The sequence below is a fragment of the Ranitomeya imitator genome, chromosome 3 (assembly GCF_032444005.1).
Source record: "Ranitomeya imitator isolate aRanImi1 chromosome 3, aRanImi1.pri, whole genome shotgun sequence".
NCBI lineage: Eukaryota > Metazoa > Chordata > Amphibia > Anura > Dendrobatidae > Ranitomeya > Ranitomeya imitator.
Window position 1 is genome coordinate 442,442,179 of NC_091284.1, and position 22,729 is coordinate 442,464,907.

The window sequence follows — 22,729 nt, forward strand, 5'->3', positions numbered from 1 at the left end:
GACGGTATTGCTCCGGAGCTTTGCTCAGTGGTATATGCGTCATTTGATGAGGCCATCGGGTGGGTTTGCAAGTTTGGAAAGGGGGCTCTGTTGGCGAAAACGGATATTGAGGCGGCATTCCGGTTGCTGCCAGTCATCCAGATAGTATTAGACTTCTCGGTTGTTTTTGGGAGGGGGGTTTCTTCGTGGATAGATGTTTGCCCTTGGGTTGCTCTTTATCGTGTGCTTTGTTTGAAACTTTCAGTTCGTTTTTAGAATGGGCAATTAAGGACATTTCGGATTGTGATTCGGTGATACACTACCTGGATGATTTTTTTGTGTGTGGGCCCGGCTGGGTCGGATCGTTGCAGTAGGCTTTTGAAGGCGGTTGAATGGGTGGCTGAGCAGTTTGGGGTTCCGTTGGCCCCTGGGAAAACGGAAGGCCCGTGCACGTGTTTGAGTTTTTTGGGCATTGTCATAGATACTGTGGCTTGGGAGTTCCGGCTGCCTGTGGAGAAGACAGAGGGATTGCGTGAGGATTTGGCTCGGGCGCGTCGGGTGAAGAAACTGACATTACGGGATCTGCAATCATTGCGGGGGAAACTCAATTTTGCTTGTAGGGTGATGCCGATGGGGAGAGGTTGGCGAGTGCCACGGCTGGAGTCCGCGCTCCGCATCATTTTGTTCGGTTGTCAGCCGATTTAAAGGAGGATTTGGAGGTTTGGAGCACTTTTTTGGAAACTTACAATTGCCGTTCGTTGATGATGGAGGAGGTAGTGGGTAACGAGTCGTTGGATTTGTTCACGGATGCAGCTGGCAGCAGTGGTTTTGGAGCGTACTTCAGAGGGCAGTGGTGTGCGGCACCCTGGCCTGAGGAATGGTTCTCGGCGGGGTTGGTGCATAATGTCACGTTATTGGAACTTTTTCTGATTTTGGTGGCAGTCCATTTGTGGGATCATGAATTTCGTAACAGGCGCATTCGTTTCAACTGTGATAATATGGGGGTGGTTTGTGCAGTGAATGGTCTCACAGCATCGTCACCACCGGTTGTGAGGGTTCTGAGACAGCTGGTTCTTCATTGTTTGGAATTGAATTCACAGGTTACAGCGACTCATGTGCCTTGGGTGTGTAATTCAATAGCTGACTCTCTTTCTCGTTTTCAGTTCGACCGTTTTAGGTCCTTGGCTCCGGAAGCAGAGATCAGCGGTTTGGAATGCCCGGCGGAACTTTGGCTTGTGGTATCCGGGATGCAGAAGATCTGATAAGGTCGTCGTTGGCTCCCAAAATATGGGAGGCTTATCAGGCGACTTGGCTGTCATGGGAAAGGGAGTTGTCGTCTTACCCAGGTGTGGGTGATTTCGATCTGCAAGTTGGTGTCCTGTTGTCATGGCTGAGTCGGGGGTTTTCCAAAGGTTGGTCTTGGTCCAAAGTGTCGCGTTTGTTAGCTGCTCTGGCTTTTGGTTTTAAACTAAGGGGACAGCGGGATTTGTCTAAAGTGTTTTTGGTAAAGCAGGCAGTTAAAGGTTTCCATAGACAGTATAGTCGTTTGGATTCACGGCGTCCCGTGTCTTTCGTGATGTTGGAGCGGTTAGGCGAAGTGTTGGGAGATTGTTTAGACTGGCGTTTTCTTTTGCCTTTTTCGGCGCGATGAGAATTGGGGAGTTGGTGTCTCCCAGCAAGAGAGTGGCGGGAAGAATTTTGGCGCGCGATGTATTTTTGTCCGACGGGCGTGTGGAGTTTTGGTTACGTTGCTCTAAGACGGACCAGGTAGGTCAAGGTAGGAAGGTTGTGCTCGGTCCGGTTGCGGGGGTCGAGAATGTGCTCAGTCGATTGTTTGAGATGTTTTTGGGGGCGGGTTCCTTCCAGGGCGGGTTCGTTACTTTGCCACGTGGATGGTTCCTCGCTGTTGCGATATCAGTTTCATATGGTTTTCAAAAGGGCGATTAGAGCCTTAGGTTTAGATGATTCTCGTTTCGCTCCTCATTCGTTTCGTATTGGGGCAGCGACTGCTGCTGCTGAGGGTGGTTTGGAATCCGAGGTTATCAAGCGTATTGGTAGATGGAAGTCTAACAGATATCGCAGTTACGTTAGGTATTGATGGGAGGGTTATCCGGGTGCCTGGTGGCATCAGTTGTTTGTGGTTTGGATCTCTTTAGCAGTGGTTTAACTGCATGTGTTTGTATTTTTCAGATTCCCTGCCACTGCTTGTGTGGATTTTCGGCCATTCCTATGTAGACAACTGGGCTACGATCGGTCGGTGGCGGTGGTCCGATGGATTGGCTTTAGGGGCATGGCCTGGAGCAGGGTTCTGAAGGAAATTCACAATGCGGTCATTTTGGATAAGTCACCAGATATTTTGGTGTTGCATGTGGGGGTAATGACTTGGGGGTAAGACCCTTTAGAGAGTTAATTAGGGATATAAAACAAGAATTGCTATGGTTATGGCTTTTATATCTGGGTCTGGCAGTGGTTTGGTCCGAGATCGTGCCGCGGAAGCGCTGGCGGAATATGCGGTCTTTGGACAAGCTTAATAAAGCGAGGATCAAGGTAAACAGAGTGGTGTCTGCTTTTGTTGTTCGGAATGGTGGAGTTGCCGTACGGCATTTTGAATTGGAGAAAGGTGAGGGGGCCTTTTGGCTGGCCGATGGGGTGCACCTAAATGCGGTGGGAATGGATTTCTGGGCGTTTGGGCTGCAGGAAGGTGTTGAGAAGGCCATAGCGTTTCGTTTTGGTGGGGTGTCGGGCCTTTGAGGTATTCAAAGTCCCTCGTTGTGGTGGCTGGGGGGAGTCCTTGGAGTTGGTGGAGCCATTGGCTGATGGCTCCTCTGTATTTAGAGGTCAATTGGTTTTGGATCTGGTGACTGGGGTGGGGGTTACAGCAGGGGTGGTCATTTCCCCTGGATTTTAGCGTGAACAGTGAACCCGCTGGGGTAATTTGGTGCTCCCGAGCCAGTGTGGTAATGGCTGGGAGTAATTTGGTTTTTGATAAGTCACGCTATGCTGTGTGGATCACCAGATTCTTGGGAGCTCCAAGGACTCCTTCACAGTTTTAATTGTTGGTGGTTTTTATATATTTCAATGTTTGTTGTTTATGTTAAATAAATAAAAGGCTGCTGTGGCCGATACTATTCCAAAAGAATCTGTTGTATGCGTTTTATTGGTGGTTAACGGGTTTGCACTTTGAGGTATGTGCAATCATGGGTGGGGGTGGGGTGGGTTACCCTTACCCCAATCGCTCGACATTACCAGGGTCATGAATATGCAGCATTTTACTTGTTTAGTAAAATACACCCCATAGTCCTCCATATATTATAATGTACACCACAGTCTTCCATATAGTATAATACACTCCCTATAGTCCTCAATATATTAAAATACACTGCTCAGTCCTCCACATAGTATAATATACTCCTCATAGTCCAACATATAGCATAATACACTCCTCATAGTGCTCCATTTAGTATAATGCACCGGCAAGGTCATCCATGTAGTACAAGTCACTTCCCATAGTATAATACACCCCATAGTTCTTCATATAGTATAACGTATTCCCCATAGTCCTCGATACAGTATAATGCAGCCAACATACAGTATAATACAGCCACCACCCTACAGAGTATAATGCAGCCACCCCAGTGTATAATGCAGCCACCCCAGAGTATAATGCAGCTACCCCAGAGTATAATGTAACCCCCCATAGAATATAATGCAGCCCCCTCATAGTTTAATGCAGCCCCCCATAGAGTATGATGCAATCACCCCTCATAGAATATAAATATAATACAGCCCCCCATAGAATATAATGTAGCCCCGAATAGAATACAGCCCACCTCCCCATAGAATATAATGCAGCCCCACCAAAGAGTATGATGCAATCATCCCTCATAAAATCTAATACAGCCCCCCATAGAATATAATGCAGCCCCCATAGTATATAAGACAGCCTCCCCTATAGAATATAATATACCCCCACAATCTATAATATAACGCTGGGAGCGTCACTCTGTCCGAAGCCTTTATAGACTGCGCAAGCGCCGGCGCAGTCTGGACCCCACAGAGTGACGCTCCCAGGAGATCGCGGTATGCGTACGCACTGAACGCACACCGTGAGGAGGAGGGCACACGTGCCAGGAGGGTAAGTATGCTATATTCACCTGTCTGTCCCGTTCCAGTGCTGCGCGCCACTCCATCTTCCGGGTCCTCTGCCTGTGACGTTCACAGGGCGCGATGACGCCCTCTGACTGAACAGTCACAGCCAGAGGACCCGGAACACGGAGCGGCGCGCAGCGCTGGAACGGGACAGACAGGTGAATATAGCAAGTGCTGGGGGGCCTGAGCTAGCGGCGACTCCGGCACCTGACCCCCACAGCACGCCTGTGTCCCCGCCTGCTCAGGCCCCCCAGCACTTGGCGCCCAGCGGCGATAGGTGAGTATGATATATATATATATATACATATATATATATATATATACATATACATATATATATATATATATATATACATATATATATATACATATATACACATATATATATATATATACACACACACACACACACTAGATTGTGGCCCGATTCTAACGCATCGGGTGTCCTAGAATATGCATGTCCCCGTAGTTTATGGACAATGATGATTCCAGAATTCGCGGCAGACTGTGCCCGTCGCTGATTGGTCGAGGCAACCTTTATGACATCATCGTCGCCATGGCAACCATTATGACATCTACGTCGATACTGTGCCCGTCGCTGAATCAGAAACGTGAGATGTCTATGTCCTTTATGACATAATCGTCGCTGTGCCCGTTGCTGATTGGTCGAGGCCGCCAGGCCTCGACCAATCAGAGAGCCGGGATTTCCAGGAGAGACAGACAGACAGACGGAAAAACCCTTAGACAATATTATATATATATATATATATATATATATATATATATATATATATATATATATATATATATATATATATATAATCGCAGCAGCATACGGGGCATATAATATAATGGAGCATCTTATGGGGCCATCAACATTTATGGAACAGCATACGGGGCATATAGTATGGAGCATCTTATGGGGGCCATAAACCTTTATGAAGCAGTGTACGGGGCATATACTATGGAGCATCTTATGGGGGCCATAAACTTTATGGAGCAGCATACGGGGCATATACTATGGAGCATCTTATGGGGGCCATCAACCATAATGGAGCAGCATATGAGGCATATACTATGGAGCATCTTATGGGGCCATCAACCTTTATGGAGCAGCGCATGAGGCATATGGATGGGAGCAGCAAATCACAGAACGGGGGCGCAGGATGGGAGCAGCAAATGACAGAATGGAGGGGCAGGATGGGTGCAGCACATGTCAGAATGGAGGCGCAGGATGGGTGCAGCACATGTCAGAATGAGGGCGCAGGATGGGTGCAGCACATGTCAGAATGAGGGCGCAGGATGGGTGCAGCACGTCAGAATGGGGGCACAGGATGGGTGCAGCACATGACAGGATGGGGCGCAGGATGGAGCAGCACATGACAGGATGGGGACGCAGGATGTAGCAGCTCATGACAGGACTGTTGTGAATTCTGTGGCAGAGCTCCCTCCTGTGGTCACAAGTGGTACTTCGGCTGGTTCTCTCTGTGAGCTTCCGTTGGTGGAGGAAAGTGGTACTGCGGCTTCTGAGTTTCCTTCCTCAGGTGATGTGGTGAAGTCGTTAGGTGCTTCTCTATTTAACTCCACCTAGTGCTTTGATCCTGGCTTCCAGTCAATGTTCTAGTATTGGATCTGTTTCCTCCTGGATCATTCCTGTGGCCTGCTGCTCTGCATAGCTAAGTTCCTCTTTGCTATTTGTTTGCTGTTTTTTTCTGTCCAGCTTGTCAATTTGTTTTTTTCTGCTTGCTGGAAGCTCTGGGACGCAGAGGGTGTACCTCCGTGCCGTTAGTTCGGTACGGAGGGTCTTTTTGCCCCCTTTGCGTGGTTTTTGTAGGGTTTTGTGTTGACCGCAAAGTTACCTTTCCTATCCTTGCTCTGTTCAGAAAGTTGGGCCTCGCTTTGCTAAATCTATTTCATCTCTACGTTTGTCTTTTCATCTTAACTCACAGTCATTATATGTGGGGGCTGCCTTTTCCTTTGGGGTATTTCCCTGAGGCAAGGTAGGCTTATTTTCTATCTTCAGGCTAGCTAGTTTCTCAGGCCGTGCCGAGTTGCATAGGCAGCGTTAGGCGCAATCCACGGCTGCCTTTAGTGTGGTTGGAGAGGATTAGGGATTGCGGTCAACAGAGTTCCCACGTCTCAGAGCTCGTTCTTGTTTTTTGGGTTATTGTCAGGTCACTGTATGTGCGCTGACCTCTATGTCCATTGTGGTACTGAATTACCTTTCATAACAGTACTGGAAGCCAAAGTACTAATGATTCTCAATAGAGGGAAAAAAGAAGTTCTGAGACCATTTTTTTTCTTTGCACTGTGTTTTGCCTTTTTTTTCCCCTAGACATTTGGGTGGTTCAGGACACAGGTGTAGCAATGGACATTAAAGGTCTGTCTTCATGTGTGGATCAGCTCACGGCAAGAGTTCAAAATATTCAAGACTTTGTGGTTCAGAATTCTATGTTAGAACCGAGAAATCCTATTCCTGATTTGTTTTTTGGAGATACAACTAAATTTCTGAGTTTCAAAAATAATTGTAAACTATTTCTGGCTTTGAAACCTTGCTCCTCTGGTGACCCAGTTCAACAAGTTAGGATCGTTATTTCTTTTTTGCGTGGCGATCCTCAGGACTGGGCATTTTCCCTTGCGCCAGGGGATCCTGCATTAGGTAATATCGATGCATTTTTCCTGGCGCTCGGATTGCTGTACGATGAGCCTAATTCTGTGGATCAGGCAGAGAAGAATTTGCTGGCTCTGTCAGGGTCAGGATGAAATAGAGGTATATTGTCAGAAATTTAGAAAGTGGTCCGTACTCACTCAGTGGAATGAAGGTGCGCTCGCAGCTATTTTCAGAAAAGGTCTCTCTGAAGCCCTTAAGGATGTCATGGTGGGATTTCCTATGCCTGCTGGTCTGAATGAGTCTATGTCTTTGGCCATTCAGATCGGTCGACGCTTGCGCGAGCGTAAATCTGTGCACCATTTGGCGGTATCACCTGAGCTTAAACCTGAGCCTATGCAGTGCGATAGGACTTTGACCAGAGTTGAACGGCAAGAACACAGACGTCTGAATGGGCTGTGTTTCTACTGTGGTGATTCCACTCATGCTATCTCTGATTGTCCTAAGCGCACTAAGCGGTTCGCTAGGTCTGCCACCATTGGTACGGTACAGTCAAAATTTCTTCTGTCCGTTACCTTGATCTGCTCTTTGTCATCGTATTGCAGTGGTCCCCAACTCCAGGCCTCGAGGGCCGCCAACAGTGCAGGTTTTCAGGATTTCCTTAGTATTGCACAGGGGTTGGAATCATCACCTTTGCCGATGATCACATTACCACCGATGCAATACTAAAGAAATCCTGAAAACCTGCACTGTTGGTGGCCCTCGAGGCCTGGAGTTGGGGACCCCTGTCGTATTCTGTCATGGCATTTGTGGACTCAGGCGCTGCTCTGAATTTGATGGACTTGGAGTATGCTAGGCGTTGTGGGTTTTTCTTGGAGTCCTTGCAGTGTCCTATTCCATTGAGAGGAATTGATGCTATGCCTTTGGCCAAGAATAAGCCTCAGTACTGGACCCAGCTGACCATGTGCATGGCTCCTGCACATCAGGAGGTTATTCGCTTTCTGGTGTTGCATAATCTGCATGATGTGGTCGTGTTGGGGTTGCCATGGCTACAAGTCCATAATCCAGTATTAGATTGGAAATCCATGTCTGTGTCCAGCTGGGGTTGTCAGGGGGTACATGGTGATGTCCCATTTCTGTCTATTTCGTCATCCACCCCTTCTGAGGTTCCTGAGTTCTTGTCTGATTACCGGGATTTATTTGATGAGCCCAAGTCCGATACCCTACTTCCGCATAGGGATTGTGATTGTACTATCGATTTGATTCCTGGTAGTAAATTCCCAAAAGGTCGACTGTTTAATTTATCTGTGCCTGAGCACGCCGCTATGCGGAGTTATGTGAAGGAGTCTTTGGAGAAGGGGCATATTCGCCCGTCATCGTCGCCATTGGGAGCAGGGTTCTTTTTTGTAGCCAAGAAGGATGGTTCACTGAGACCTTGTATAGATTACCGCCTTCTAAATAAGATCACGGTTAAATTTCAGTACGCCCTTGCCATTGTTATCTGATCTGTTTGCTCGGATTAAGGGGGCTAGTTGGTTCACCAAGATAGATCTTCGTGGTGCGTATAATCGTGTGCGTATTAAGCGAGGCGATGAGTGGAAAACTGCATTTAATACGCCCGAGGGCCATTTTGAGTATTTAGTAATGCCATTCGGACTTGCCAATGCTCCATCAGTGTTTCAGTCCTTTATGCATGACATCTTCCAAGAGTAACAGGATAAATTCCTGATTGTGTACTTAGATGACATTTTGATCGTCTCGGATGATTGGGAGTCTCATGTGAAGCAGGTCAGAACGGTGTTTCAGGTCCTGCGTGCTAATTCTTTGTTTGTGAAGGGATCAAAGTGTCTCTTTGGTGTTCAGAAGGTTTCATTTTTGGGGTTCATCTTTTCCCCTTCTACTATCGAGATGGATCCTGTTAAGGTCCAAGCCATCCATAATTGGACTCAGCCGACATCTCTGAAAAGTCTGCAAAAGTTCCTGGGCTTTGCTAATTTTTATCGTCGCTTCATCTGCAATTTTTCTAGTATTGCTAAACCATTGACCGATTTGACCAAGAAAGGTGCTGATTTGGTCAATTGGTCTTCTGCTGCGGTGGAAGCTTTTCAAGAGTTGAAGCGTTGTTTTTCTTCTGCCCCTGTGTTGTGTCAACCAGATGTTTCGCTTCCGTTCCAGGTCGAGGTTGATGCTTCTGAGATTGGAGCAGGGGCTGTTTTGTCGCAGAGAAGTTCTGATTGCTCGGTGATGAAACCATGCGCCTTCTTTTCCAGGAAGTTTTCGCCTGCTGAGCGAAATTATGATGTTGGCAATCGAGAGTTGCTGGCCATGAAGTGGGCATTCGAGGAGTGGCGTCATTGGCTTGAAGGAGCTAAGCATTGCGTGGTGGTCTTGACTGATCATAAGAACTTGACTTATCTCGAGTCCGCCAAGCGGTTGAATCCTAGACAAGCTCGTTGGTCGTTGTTTTTTGCCCGTTTTGACTTTGTAATTTCATACCTTCCGGGCTCTAAAAATGTGAAGGCGGATGCTCTGTCTAGGAGTTTTGTGCCCGACTCTCCGGGTGTATCTGAGCCGGCGGGTATCCTCAAAGAGGGAGTAATTGTGTCTGCCATCTCCCCTGATTTGCGGCAGGTGCTGCAAAAAATTCAGGCTAATAAACCTGATCGTTGCCCAGCGGAGAAACTGTTTGTCCCTGATAGGTGGACGAATAAAGTTATCTCTGAGGTTCATTGTTCGGTGTTGGCTGGTCATCCTGGAATCTTTGGTACCAGAGAGTTGGTGGCTAGATCCTTTTGGTGGCCATCTCTGTCGCGGGATGTGCGTACTTTTGTGCAGTCCTGTGGGATTTGTGCTCGGGCTAAGCCCTGCTGTTCTCGTGCCAGTGGGTTGCTTTTGCCCTTGCTGGTCCCGAGGAGGCCTTGGACACATATCTCTATGGATTTTATTTCAGATCTTCCCGTCTCTCAAAAGATGTCAGTCATTTGGGTGGTCTGTGATCGCTTCTCTAAGATGGTCCATTTGGTACCCTTGTCTAAATTGCCTTCCTCCTCTGATTTGGTGCCATTGTTTTTCCAGCATGTGGTTCGTTTACATGGCATTCCAGAGAATATCGTTTCTGACAGAGGTTCCCAGTTTGTTTCGAGGTTTTGGCGAGCCTTTTGTGGTAGGATGGGCATTGACTTGTCTTTTTCCTCGGCTTTCCATCCTCAGACTAATGGCCAGACCGAACGAACCAATCAGACCTTGGAAACATATCTGAGATGCTTTGTTTCTGCTGATCAGGATGACTGGGTGTCCTTTTTGCCTTTGGCTGAGTTCGCCCTTAATAATCGGGCCAGCTCGGCTACCTTGGTTTCACAGTTTTTCTGCAACTCTGGGTTCCATTCTCGTTTCTCTTCAGGGCAGGTTGAGTCTTCGGACTGTCCTGGTGTGGATACTGTGGTGGACAGGTTGCAGCAGATTTGGACTCATGTGGTGGACAATTTGACTTTGTCCCAGGAGAAAGCTCAACGTTTCGCTAATCGCAGACGCTGTGTGGGTCCCCGACTTCGGGTTGGGGACTTGGTTTGGTTATCTTCTCGTCATAGTCCTATGAAGGTTTCCTCTTTTAAGTTTAAACCTCGTTTTATTGGTCCGTATAGGATTTCTGAGGTTCTTAATCCTGTGTCTTTTCGTCTGACCCTTCCAGATTCATTTTCCATACATAACGTATTCCATAGGTCATTGTTGCGGAGATACGTGGCACCTATGGTTCCATCTGTTGATCCTCCTGCCCCGGTTTTGGTGGAGGGGGAGTTGGAGTATATTGTGGAGAAGATTTTGGATTCTCGTGTTTCAAGGCGGAAACTCCAGTATCTGGTTAAGTGGAAGGGTTATGCTCAGGAAGATAATTCCTGGGTCTTTGCCTCTGATGTCCATGCTCCCGATCTTGTTCGTGCCTTTCATATGGCTCATCCTGGTCGTACTGGGAGCTCTGGTGAGGGTTCGGTGACCCCTCTTCAAGGGGGGGGGGGGGTACTGTTGTGAATTCTGTGGCAGAGCTCCCTCCTGTGGTCACAAGTGGTACTTCGGCTGGTTCTCTCTGTGAGCTTCCGTTGGTGGAGGAAAGTGGTACTGCGGATTCTGAGTTTCCTTCCTCAGGTGATGTGGTGAAGTCGTTAGGTGCTTCTCTATTTAACTCCACCTAGTGCTTTGATCCTGGCTTCCAGTCAATGTTCTAATATTGGACCTGTTTCCTCCTGGATCGTTCCTGTGGCCTGCTGCTCTGCATAGCTAAGTTCCTCTTTGCTATTTGTTTGCTGTTTTTTTCTGTCCAGCTTGTCAATTTGTTTTTTTCTGCTTGCTGGAAGCTCTGGGACGCAGAGGGTGTACCTCCATGCCGTTAGTTCGGTACGGAGGGTCTTTTTGCCCCCTTTGCGTGGTTTTTGTAGGGTTTTGTGTTGACCGCAAAGTTACCTTTCCTATCCTCGCTCTCTTCAGAAAGTTGGGCCTCGCTTTGCTAAATCTATTTCATCTCTACGTTTGTCTTTTCATCTTAACTCACAGTCATTATATGTGGGGGCTGCCTTTTCCTTTGGGGATATTTCTCTGAGGCAAGGTAGGCTTATTTTCTATCTTCAGGCTAGCTAGTTTCTCAGGCCGTGCCGAGTTGCATAGGCAGCGTTAGGCGCAATCCACGGCTGCCTTTAGTGTGGTTGGAGAGGATTAGGGATTGCGGTCAACAGAGTTCCCACGTCTCAGAGCTCGTTCTTGTTTTTTGGGTTATTGTCAGGTCACTGTATGTGCGCTGACCTCTATGTCCATTGTGGTACTGAATTACCTTTCATAACAGGGGATGCAGGATGAAGCAGCACATACCAGGATGGAGACCATATACCAATATAAATGCTCGCCACCTGGGCGTAGAACGGGTTCAATAGCTAGTAGTATATAACAGCCACATAGTATATAACATGGCCTCCCCCATAGAATATAATATACCCCCATAGCACACAGCACAGCCCGCATAGTAGCACACAGCACAGCCCGCATAGTAGCACACAGCACAGCCCGCATAGTAGCACACAGCACAGCCCGCATAGTAGCACACAGCACAGCCCGCATAGTAGCACACAGCACAGCCCGCATAGTAGCACACAGCACAGCCCGCATAGTAGCACACAGCACAGCCCGCATAGTAGCACACAGCACAGCCCGCATAGTAGCACACAGCACAGCCCGCATAGTAGCACACAGCACAGCCCGCATAGTAGCACACAGCACAGCCCGCATAGTAGCACACAGCACAGCCCGCATAGTAGCACACAGCACAGCCCGCATAGTAGCACACAGCACAGCCCGCATAGTAGCACACAGCACAGCCCGCATAGTAGTATACAGCACAGCCCGCATAGTAGTATGCAGCACAGCCCGCTTAGTAGTATATACAGCACAACTGTAACTGAGGCAATGACAGACTAGCACAGCCCACATCTCATCTCTCCTCCTCCCCCCTTCCCGAGAATGGCCCCACAGTCCAGTAAACAACAAAAAAAAAACCACTTTCCTCACCTCTCCTCTTGCCTGCGCTGCTCCCTGCTCCTGTCTCGGCAGCTGCAGTCTGTCCGGGACACAGCAGATGCGCGATGATATGATGTCATCGCGCACCCGCAGTGTCAGAGGCAGAGCGGGGAATGATGGGAGAGGGAGCGTCAGCGGACGCCCTCTCCTCCATCATTGCATTCAACTGTACCGGCATCATAGACGCCGGGATAGTTGAATGCGGTGGCAGCACTGGCAGGGGGAGGGGGGGAAGCGTGCAGCGGCCCACTACTGGCACCAGCTCTTCTGGCATTTGCCAGAAGTGCCCGATGGCCAGTCCGGCCCTGGTGCCAACATAGTTCTTTATCTTCAATACATCGATTATTTATTCCTGCTCTGGAGGGGTTCAAATGCAGAAGCTTTCAAATTCACAAAATATCTCAATAGAAATTCCTGGGAGTTAACTTTCTCTGCACAAATTTCTGAAGAAAAAAAATGTGTTTCTTGATCTTGAATTAGGCCGGCGTCACACTACCGTGTTTTACAGACGTAAGAGGGGTGCTGAAAATACGGATTGCATACGGTACAATGCTTCTCTATGCCCCTGCTCCTATCAGCTGTATTTTACTGATCCGTACTATACGGTCTTCTACGGCCGTAGAAAATCGCAGCATGCTGCGTTTGTCACCGTATTGCGCAAAAAATCCACCAATAAAAGTCTATGGGGGCCAGAAAAATACGGATTACACATGGACCAGCAGTGTGACTTGCGAGAAATACGCAGCTGTGTTAGAGAGAAAAGCCGGCGCGGTGTACAGTAAAATCACACTGACAGCTTACAATAGAATAGGTAGAATATATATATACAGTGGGGCAAAAAAGTATTTAGTCAGTCAGCAATAGTGCAAGTTCCACCACTTAAAAAGATGAGAGGCGTCTGTAATTTACATCATAGGTAGACCTCAACTATGGGAGACAAACTGAGAAAAAAAAATCCAGAAAATCACATTGTCTGTTTTTTTAACATTTTATTTGCATATTATGGTGGAAAATAAGTATTTGGTCAGAAACAAACAATCAAGATTTCTGGCTCTCACAGACCTGTAACTTCTTCTTTAAGAGTCTCCTCTTTCCTCCACTCATTACCTGTAGTAATGGCACCTGTTTAAACTTGTTATCAGTATAAAAAGACACCTGTGCACACCCTCAAACAGTCTGACTCCAAACTCCACTATGGTGAAGACCAAAGAGCTGTCAAAGGACACCAGAAACAAAATTGTAGCCCTGCACCAGGCTGGGAAGACTGAATCTGCAATAGCCAACCAGCTTGGAGTGAAGAAATCAACAGTGGGAGCAATAATTAGAAAATGGAAGACATACAAGACCACTGATAATCTCCCTCGATCTGGGGCTCCACGCAAAATCCCACCCCGTGGGGTCAGAATGATCACAAGAACGGTGAGCAAAAATCCCAGAACCACGCGGGGGGACCTAGTGAATGAACTGCAGAGAGCTGGGACCAATGTAACAAGGCCTACCATAAGTAACACACTACGCCACCATGGACTCAGATCCTGCAGTGCCAGACGTGTCCCACTGCTTAAGCCAGTACATGTCCGGGCCCGTCTGAAGTTTGCTAGAGAGCATTTGGATGATCCAGAGGAGTTTTGGGAGAATGTCCTATGGTTTGATGAAACCAAACTGGAACTGTTTGGTAGAAACACAACTTGTCGTGTTTGGAGGAAAAAGAATACTGAGTTGCATCCATCAAACACCATATATACTGTAAAGCATGGTGGTGGAAACATCATGTTTTGTGGCTGTTTCTCTACAAAGGGGCCAGGATGACTGGTCCGGGTACATGAAAGAATGAATGGGGCCATGTATCGTGAGATTTTGAGTGCAAACCTCCTTCCATCAGCAAGGGCATTGAAGATGAAACGTGGCTGGGTCTTTCAACATGACAATGATCCAAAGCACACTGCCAGGGCAACAAAGGAGTGGCTTCGTAAGAAGCATTTCAAGGTCCTGGAGTGGCCTAGCCAGTCTCCAGATCTCAACCCTATAGAAAACCTTTGGAGGGAGTTGAAAGTCCGTGTTGCCAAGCGAAAAGCCAAAAACATCACTGCTCTAGAGGAGATCTGCATGGAGGAATGGGCCAACATACCAACAACAGTGTGTGGCAACCTTGTGAAGACTTACAGAAAACGTTTGACCTCTGTCATTGCCAACAAAGGATATATTACAAAGTATTGAGATGAAATTTTGTTTCTGACCAAATACTTATTTTCCATCATAATATGCAAATAAATTGTTAAAAAAACAGACAATGTGATTTTCTGGATTTTTTTTTCTCAGTTTTTCTCCCATAGTTGAGGTCTACCTATGATGTAAATTACAGACGCCTCTCAACTTTTTAAATGGTGGAACTTGCACTATTGCTGACTGACTAAATACTTTTTTGCCCCACTGTGTATATATATATATATATATTCTATGTGTCATTGAGACATATGTATATATATTAATATTTCATACAGCGCTAGATAGCTTTAAAGCCGGTAATTCAATTGCCGGCTTTTGCTATCTCCTTCCTAAACCCGACATGATTATGATTTGAGACATGGTTTACATACAGTAAACCATCTCATGTCCCCATTTTTTTGCATATTCCACACTACTAATGTTAGTAGTGTGTATGTGCAAAATTTGGGCACTCTAGCTATTAAATTTAAGGGTTAAATGGCGGAAAAAATTGGTGTGGGCTCCCGTGCAATTTTCTCCGCCGGAGTAGTAAAGCCAGTGACTGAGGGCAGATATTAATAGCCTGGAGAGGGTCCACGGTTTTTGGCCCCCCCTGGCTACAACCATCTGCCCCCAGCCACCCCAGAAAAGGCACATCTGTAAGATGCGCCTATTCTGGCACTTGGCCACTCTCTTCCCATTCCCGTGTAGCGGTGGGATATGGGGTAATGAAGGGTTAATGTCACCTTGCTATTGTAATGTGGCATTAAGCCAGATTAATAATGGAGAAGCGTCAATTCTGACACCTATCCATTATTAATCCAATAGCATGAAATGGTTAAAAAAAAAAAAATACACACACATTTCATTAAAATAATTTAAAAAATAAAATACGCTGACACACCCTGCCTACGGAGGAGATACGGACCACTATTTTGGAGACTTTTCTGCATATTACGGCCGTAAATTACGGACCATATTTTTATACGCTGAGTGTGACGCCGGCCTTATACTGTATCGACCATTTGATCGGAAGTAGAGCACACTTTTAGGGTATGTACACATGTTGCGGATTCCATTGCGGATTTTTCAGTGTGGATTCTGCAGAATCCGCAGGTTAAACGCCCTGCATTTTATCTGCGGATTCCCTGTAGATTTTGTGCGGAATTCGCCTGCGTTTTTACACCTGTGGATTCCTATTATGGAATAGGTGTAAAACGCTGCGGAATTTGCACAAAGACTTGACATGCGGAAAATAAACTGCAGCACTTCTGCGCTGAATATTCCACAGCATGTGCACTGCGGATTTGGTTTTCCATAGGTTTACATGGTACTGTACACCGCAGGGCCAAATCCGATGTGGATCCGCAGCGAAATCCGCAATGTGTGCACATACCCTTAATCTGTGGATGCTAATGGCTACCTTGAATATTCCAGCTCCTATTATTCAAAGTGGATTAAAAATATTCCGAAAAAGCCAATTCAGACGCATCAGACACAATTGCACATCCACACACAAAATAATTAGAACTAGAGATATATGTGGGAGTTTTCCCCTCCTGTGATAGTTTACCCTGTATATGGAGCCCCACACATTGAAATGGGAAAAATATAAATTTGTGCTAGGGGTTTTTCACCTCCAGGACCTGATGAAGGCTTTGTTAAGCCGAAACACATATGGAGTCTCCTTTTGGAATGGAAGAGCCTGCCAAAAATTTCTACTTTTAGCTCATTATATTCCCCACAGTAAGGCTGGAGTCACACTCAGCGTAAGACAATACGGTCCGTATATTACAGCCGTAATACGCTGAAAAGTCCCCAAAATAGTGGTCCGTAGCTCCTCCGTAGGCAGGGTGTGTCAGCATATTTTGCGCATGGCATCCTCCGTATGTAATCCGTATGGCATCCGTACTGCGTGTTTTTCTCGCAGGCTTGCAAAACCGACCTACGGCTATACAAGGGATCCATGTGTAAAAAAAAAAAAAAAAAAAAAAAAAAAAAAACACACAACACATACCGTATATACTCGAGTATAAGCCGACCCGAGTATAAGCCGACCCCCCCTAATTTTGCCACAAAAAACTGGGAAAACCTATTGACTCGAGTATAAGCCTAGGGTGGAAATGCAGCATTTACCGGTGAATTTCAAAAATAAAAATAGATCATTATTTCCCCATAGCTGTGCCATATAGTGCTCTGCACCGTTCATTATTGCCCCATAGCTGTGCCATATAGTGCCCTGCACCGTTCATTATTGCCCCATAGCTGTGCCATATAGTGCTCTGCACCGTTCATATTTCCCCATATCGTGCTCTGCACCGTTCATATTGCCCCATATCTGTGCCCTGTATGCTCTGCACCGTTCATATTGCCCCCATATCTGTGCCCCATATAGTGCTCTGCACCGTTCATACTGCCCCCATATCTGTGCCCCATATATGCTCTGCACCGTTCATACTGCCTCCATATCTGTGCCCCATATAGTGCTCTGCACCGTTCATACTGCCCCCATATCTGTGCCCCATATAGTGCTCTGCACCGTTCATACTGCCCCCATATATGCTCTGCACCGTTCATACTGCCCCCATATCTGTGCCCCATATAGTGCTCTGCACCGTTCATATTGCCCCCATATCTGTGCCCCATATATGCTCTGCACCGTTCATACTGCCCCCATATAGTGCTCTGCACCGTTCATACTGCCCCCATATCTGTGCCCCATATAGTGCTCTGCACCGTTCATACTGCCCCATACATGCTCCACATAAATCTGTGCCGCTGCTGCAATAAAAAAAAAAAAAAAAAGCCATACTCACCTCTCTTGATTGCAGCTCCCGGCGTCTCGTTCCAGCGTCCGGTCCCGGCGTCTCTCTGCGCTGACTGATCAGGCAGAGGGCGCCCCGCACACTATATGCGTCATCGCGCCCTCTGACCTGAACAGTCAGAGCGCAGAGACGCCGGGAAGACGGAGCGGCATCGGGAAGATGGAGCGACGCCCGGCGGCTGGAACGGGGACAGGTAAATATGACATACTTACCTGGTCCCGACGTCCGGCTCCCTCTGCCTGTCCCACGGTCTTCGGTGCTGCAGCTTCTTTCTCTATCAGCGGTCACCGTTACCGCTGATTAGAGAAATGAATAGGCGGCTCCACCCCTATGGGAGGTGGAGCCACCTATTCATTTCTCTATTGAGCGGTCCCACGTGACCGCTGAAGAGGGGAAGAAGCTGCAGCACAGAAGACCGTGGGACGGCAGGGACAGCGCCAGGATCGCTGGGACTAGGTAAGTATGCCTCAGCGCCCTCACCCGCCGACCCTGCCACCCACCTTGACTCGAGTATAAGCCGAGAGAGGCACTTTCAACCCAAAAATTTGGGCTGAAAATCTCGGCTTATACTCGAGTATATACGGTATTTACTGACATAGATATAGATATAGATATATATATATATATACAGTATATATGTCAGTAGACACATATATGTATATATATTATTACTTCATACAGCGCTAGATAGCTTTAAAGCCGGTAATTCAATTGCCGGCTTTTGCTATCTTCTTCCTAAACCCGACATGATATGAGACAGGGTTTACATACAGTAAATCATCTCATATCACCATTTTTTTTGCATATTCCACACTATTAATGTTAGTAGTGTGTATCTGCAAAATTTGGCCGTTCTAGCTATTAAATTAAAGGGTTAAATGGCGGAAAAAATTGGCGTGGGCTCCCGCGTAATTTTCTCCGCCAGAGTAGTAAAGCCAGTGACTGAGGGCAGATATTAATAGCCTGGAGAGGGTCCATGGTTATTGGCCCCCCCCTGGCTAAAAACATCTGCCCCCAGCCACCCCAGAAAAGGCACATCTGTAAGAAGCGCCTATTCTGGCACTTGGCCACTCTCTTCCCATTCCCGTGTAGCGGTGGGATATGGGGTAATGAAGGGTTAATGCCACCTTGCTATTGTAAGGTGACATTAAGCCAAATTAATAATGGAGAGGCGTCAATTATGACACCTATCCATTATTAATCCAATACTTGTAAAGGGTTAAAAAAAAACACACACACACACATTACTAAAATTATTTTAATGAAATAAAAACAAAGGTTGTTGTAATACTTTATTCTACGCTCAATCCATCTGAAGACCCTCGCTCTGTAACAAAGTAAAAATAATAAACCAACAATATACATACCTTCCGAAGATCTGTAACGTCCCACGATGTAAATACATCTGAAGGGGTTAAAATATGGCCGCTCCTTCCTCCCCGCAGTTAGTGCCCGCTCCATACTCCCCTCCAGTCAGCGCTCACACAGGGTGAATGGCAGCATTAACGGACCACGTTATGCCGCGGTGTAACGCACTCCGTTAACACTGCTATTAACCCTGTGTGACCAACTTTTTACTATTGATGCTGCCTATGCAGCATCAATAGTAAAAAGATCTAATGTTAATAATAATAAAAAAAATAAAAAATACTTATATTCTCACCCTCCGTCGGCCCCTCGGATCCAGAACAGGCCTTTCCCGCTCGCGAGATGATGACGTAGCGGTGTCGCGATACCGCTACGTGATCATATCATGAGACTGCAATGCATGGAGCGGTCACTGGGGCGTCGCGAGGAGCGGGAAAGGCCTGTTCTGGATCCGAGGGGCCGACGGAAGGGGAGTATATCACTATTTTTTATTTTATTTCTTTTTTTTTTTTTAACAGGGATATGATGCCCACATTGCTATATACTACGTGGGCTATGCAATATACTAGGTGGGCTGTGCAATATACTACGTGGCTGTGTTATACACTACGTGGGCAGTGCTATACACTACGTGGGCTGTGCTATACACTACGTGGGCTGTTATATTCTACGTGGGCTGTGTTATACACTACGTGCGTGGGCTGTTATATATGCTACGTGGGATGTTATAAACTACGTGGCTGTGTTATATGCTATGTGGGCTGTTATACACTCCATGGGATGTACTATATCCTCCGTGGGCTGTGTTATATACTACGTGGCTGTGCTATATACTACGTGGCTGTGCTATATACTGCGTGGTTGTGCTATATACTATGTGGCTGTGCTATGTACTATGTGGGCTGTTATATATTACGGATTTGAACCACGCTTCGCTAATTGGTCGAGGTTGGCCGAATCCAGTGTATTCAATGTATTATTCTAAAATCTTCATAAATAAACTACATACATAGTCTAGAATAACCGATGCATAAAGGACTTCGTTTACTCAGCTCATGGGTGTGTGCTGCATCTTTTTCTGCTTTTACATTTTTGATAAAAATGTTAAATGTTTTGTGCAATTGCGAACTGTGCAAAAATTTGTGACATTTCAAACAGTTTTATGACAGAGTTCTGCAGCAACCTTTAGGCTATGTGCACACGTTCAGGATTTCTCGCAGAAAATTCCTGAGAATTCCGGACATTTTCTGCAAGAAATCCGCATGCGTTTTTGCCGCGATTTTGCCGTGGCTTTGACGCGTTTTTGCCACGGTTTTTTCCGGACACTTCCCAATGCATTTTGGAGTGGGAAATCCGCAAAAAAAACGGAAAATTAATGAACATGCTGCGTTTTTTGCCGCGATGCGTTTTTTTCGCGGAAAAAAACGCATCATGTGCACAAAACATGCGGAATTCATTCTAAATGACGGGATGCTTATTGTATGCGGTTTTTTTGTGGTTTTATAGCGTTTTTATCGGGAAAAACCGCGAAAAAACCGCAACGTGTGCACACAGCCTTATGATAAGTTTGCATAAAATAATATTTATCAACATGGCTCATATATAAAACAAATTGGTGATCCCTGATGGCGCATTTTGATATTCCAATGAATACTTCCAAATTTCAATTCCTTTGAGGCATCCAATCCACAAAGCTGGCAGAGAAGAGCAATGTACCGCAGGCGTCGGAAATGTAGGAAAGAGTGATATGAATGCGTACGGCTGGTTTGGGCGCTATGCACCTTAGTTTATCCTTCCCATCCATTTTATTTGTTTCAGGAAAAGGGGAAATATATTTCAGCCAACAATGCTGCAGCCAATCACTGAATTCAATAGCGCAGATGTGACAGTCACCGCTGCAGCCAAACAGAGACTGGGGCAGTGACACAGACACAGCACTGGAGCCAGAAAGGATTTAAAAAAAACATAGTTTGTTTTTACATCTAACTGAGCCTGAGGACACAATTTTTTGAAAGGGGACAGCCCCTTTAAATTGGCAACACATTTTTGTCATAGTAAACGCTTTACGTCCTCATTTCTGAAAACTGCAGCTGTGGAAAGAGAAGCTTTTCTTAATGTTCCCAGTAGAATACAAGTAGTATTGGTACCTGCACTTTTCAGTGATGTTTCTCATACAAATCATTAATTTTTGTCAGGTTACAAACAAATTAAACCATTTTCATCTGCAAAAGTGAATTTGTATAAATGTGCCCCATTCTGAGCATGGCTGCCCCCAGCACACCTACTCCCATAACACATTTGCTGGAATTGTATAATGATGGAGCACTTTTATAAGTATAATGCAAACAAAAATTGGAACTTAGAAGCTGCACAAGCAAAACAAAAATTCAATGAGAGAAAACAAAAGCAAAGAACCTGAATGTTTTGTAAATGTAATCCAGAAACTTACCTCAGCAGCTGGCCGTGTGTCTCCTGCTCCAGCCCCCGGCACTGTGAGGACAGCCTGCTGTGAGCCTGTAGCAGAGAAGTGAGCAGCTGGCGGAAACAGCGGACCTGGCCAGTCAGTCACACCGGAGCCGGCGCACGTCACAAGGACAGGCTGAGTCACAGGTGGAGGCGGCGAAAGCGTGTGTGTCCTCTGGACATATGTCTCCGAATGACTGAGTGCTGCTGCTCTGCTGTCTGTATACTCAGGCCGCTGTGACGTCACAGCAGTGCAGTATACTGGAGCTGTACTCCTGGAACTGCCTGCTGCCATGCTACCCTGGGGTTTCCTTCTCCTGCTTATAACCTGGTGTGATACAGATAGAGGACAGTTCATACTGAGCAATACCTCAGTCACAGAGGGAATATAGGAAATGGAAGGTTCTGGCTCTCCAGGACGATGAGGCAAACTGCACCCCACCAACACGCACTAAAATAAGCCGGAATTCTGCCACAAGACCAAACACTAACAATATACCCACTCTGCACTAAATTCAATTTGTCACACTGTTTGTTTTTTTTTCAGAAATGATTCATTATTGCTTTTGCACCCATTTTGTCAAGTTTTTAGTGTTTTGTGCCTCTTTTTGCCATTTTCCTCTTTCCATTTTCATCTTTTAAGGCTATGTGCACACGTTGCGGATTAGGCTTAGGAATTTCTGGTGCGGATTCTGCCTCTCCTGGCAGAAAACGCAGCTTCGGATTTGTCGCGTTTTTTGTGCGGATCCGCAGCGTTTTTTTCTGCGTTTTTTTTTTTTTGCGGATTTGCTGCGTTTTTTACCCCTGCGGTTTTCTATAATGGAATGGGTACAAAAACTTTGCAGATTCGCAAAAAAGAAGTGGCATGCTACTTCTTTTAAACCGCAGCGAATATTCCGCAAAGTGTGCACAGCTTTTTGTTTTTCTCATTGATTTACATTGCACTGTAAATCAATTGCGGATCTGCAGCGTTTCTGCACCGCAAAAAGCGCTTCGGATCCACAGAGAATCCACAACGTGTGCACATAGCCTTAAAGTCACCTTTTATACATCCACCTGTTTTTATTAGTTTGAGGCCTCGCTGATATGAGTGTATAACACGGCCGAGTGCTATTTGACGTTTTATCGCACAGCACTTGGCCCAATGTTATATTATGGGACAGCACGGATCTGCAATTACTTTCTCATACCGATTGGGCAGCATGCTGCTGGTGGCAGCGAGACTCAGCTCACACGCACCCATACAAATCTATAGGTGCGCGTGAAACATCGGACTGCACACGGATGTTGGCGAATACAAGACAAAAAAAGTAAAGTGTCACAAGAAAATTGTATATGGTGAATTATGGTCTTTGGAATCAATAAGAAATAAGGAATGAATCAGACACTTCAGGAAAGTGACATGCGCTTCTTCCCTGACTTGAGTCAGATTTGCACAAAAAAGTTTGCACTCTATTGTGCTAAAGCATGTCAATGTGAAATATGAATAGTAATACGGCTTTTGAATATTAGGAAAAAATGAATGAGATGCTTTGCACAAAATTTGGTAAAATAATGTCTGCCCATCAACCAA

The 22,729-nt window shown here is 46.2% G+C and overlaps 1 protein-coding gene across 1 annotated transcript in view; it reads right to left on the reverse strand.

Annotated features, from left to right (window-relative positions):
• The window catches only part of RPH3AL (rabphilin 3A like (without C2 domains)), a 682,151-nt gene extending 660,917 nt beyond the window's left edge, over window positions 1–21,234 (reverse strand). Inside the window, exon 1 of the mRNA XM_069757358.1 lies at window positions 21,143–21,234. The gene's annotated coding sequence lies outside the window, so the exon portion shown is untranslated. The remainder of the gene's footprint in view (window positions 1–21,142) is intronic.
• Window positions 21,235–22,729: the final 1,495 nt, after the last annotated feature.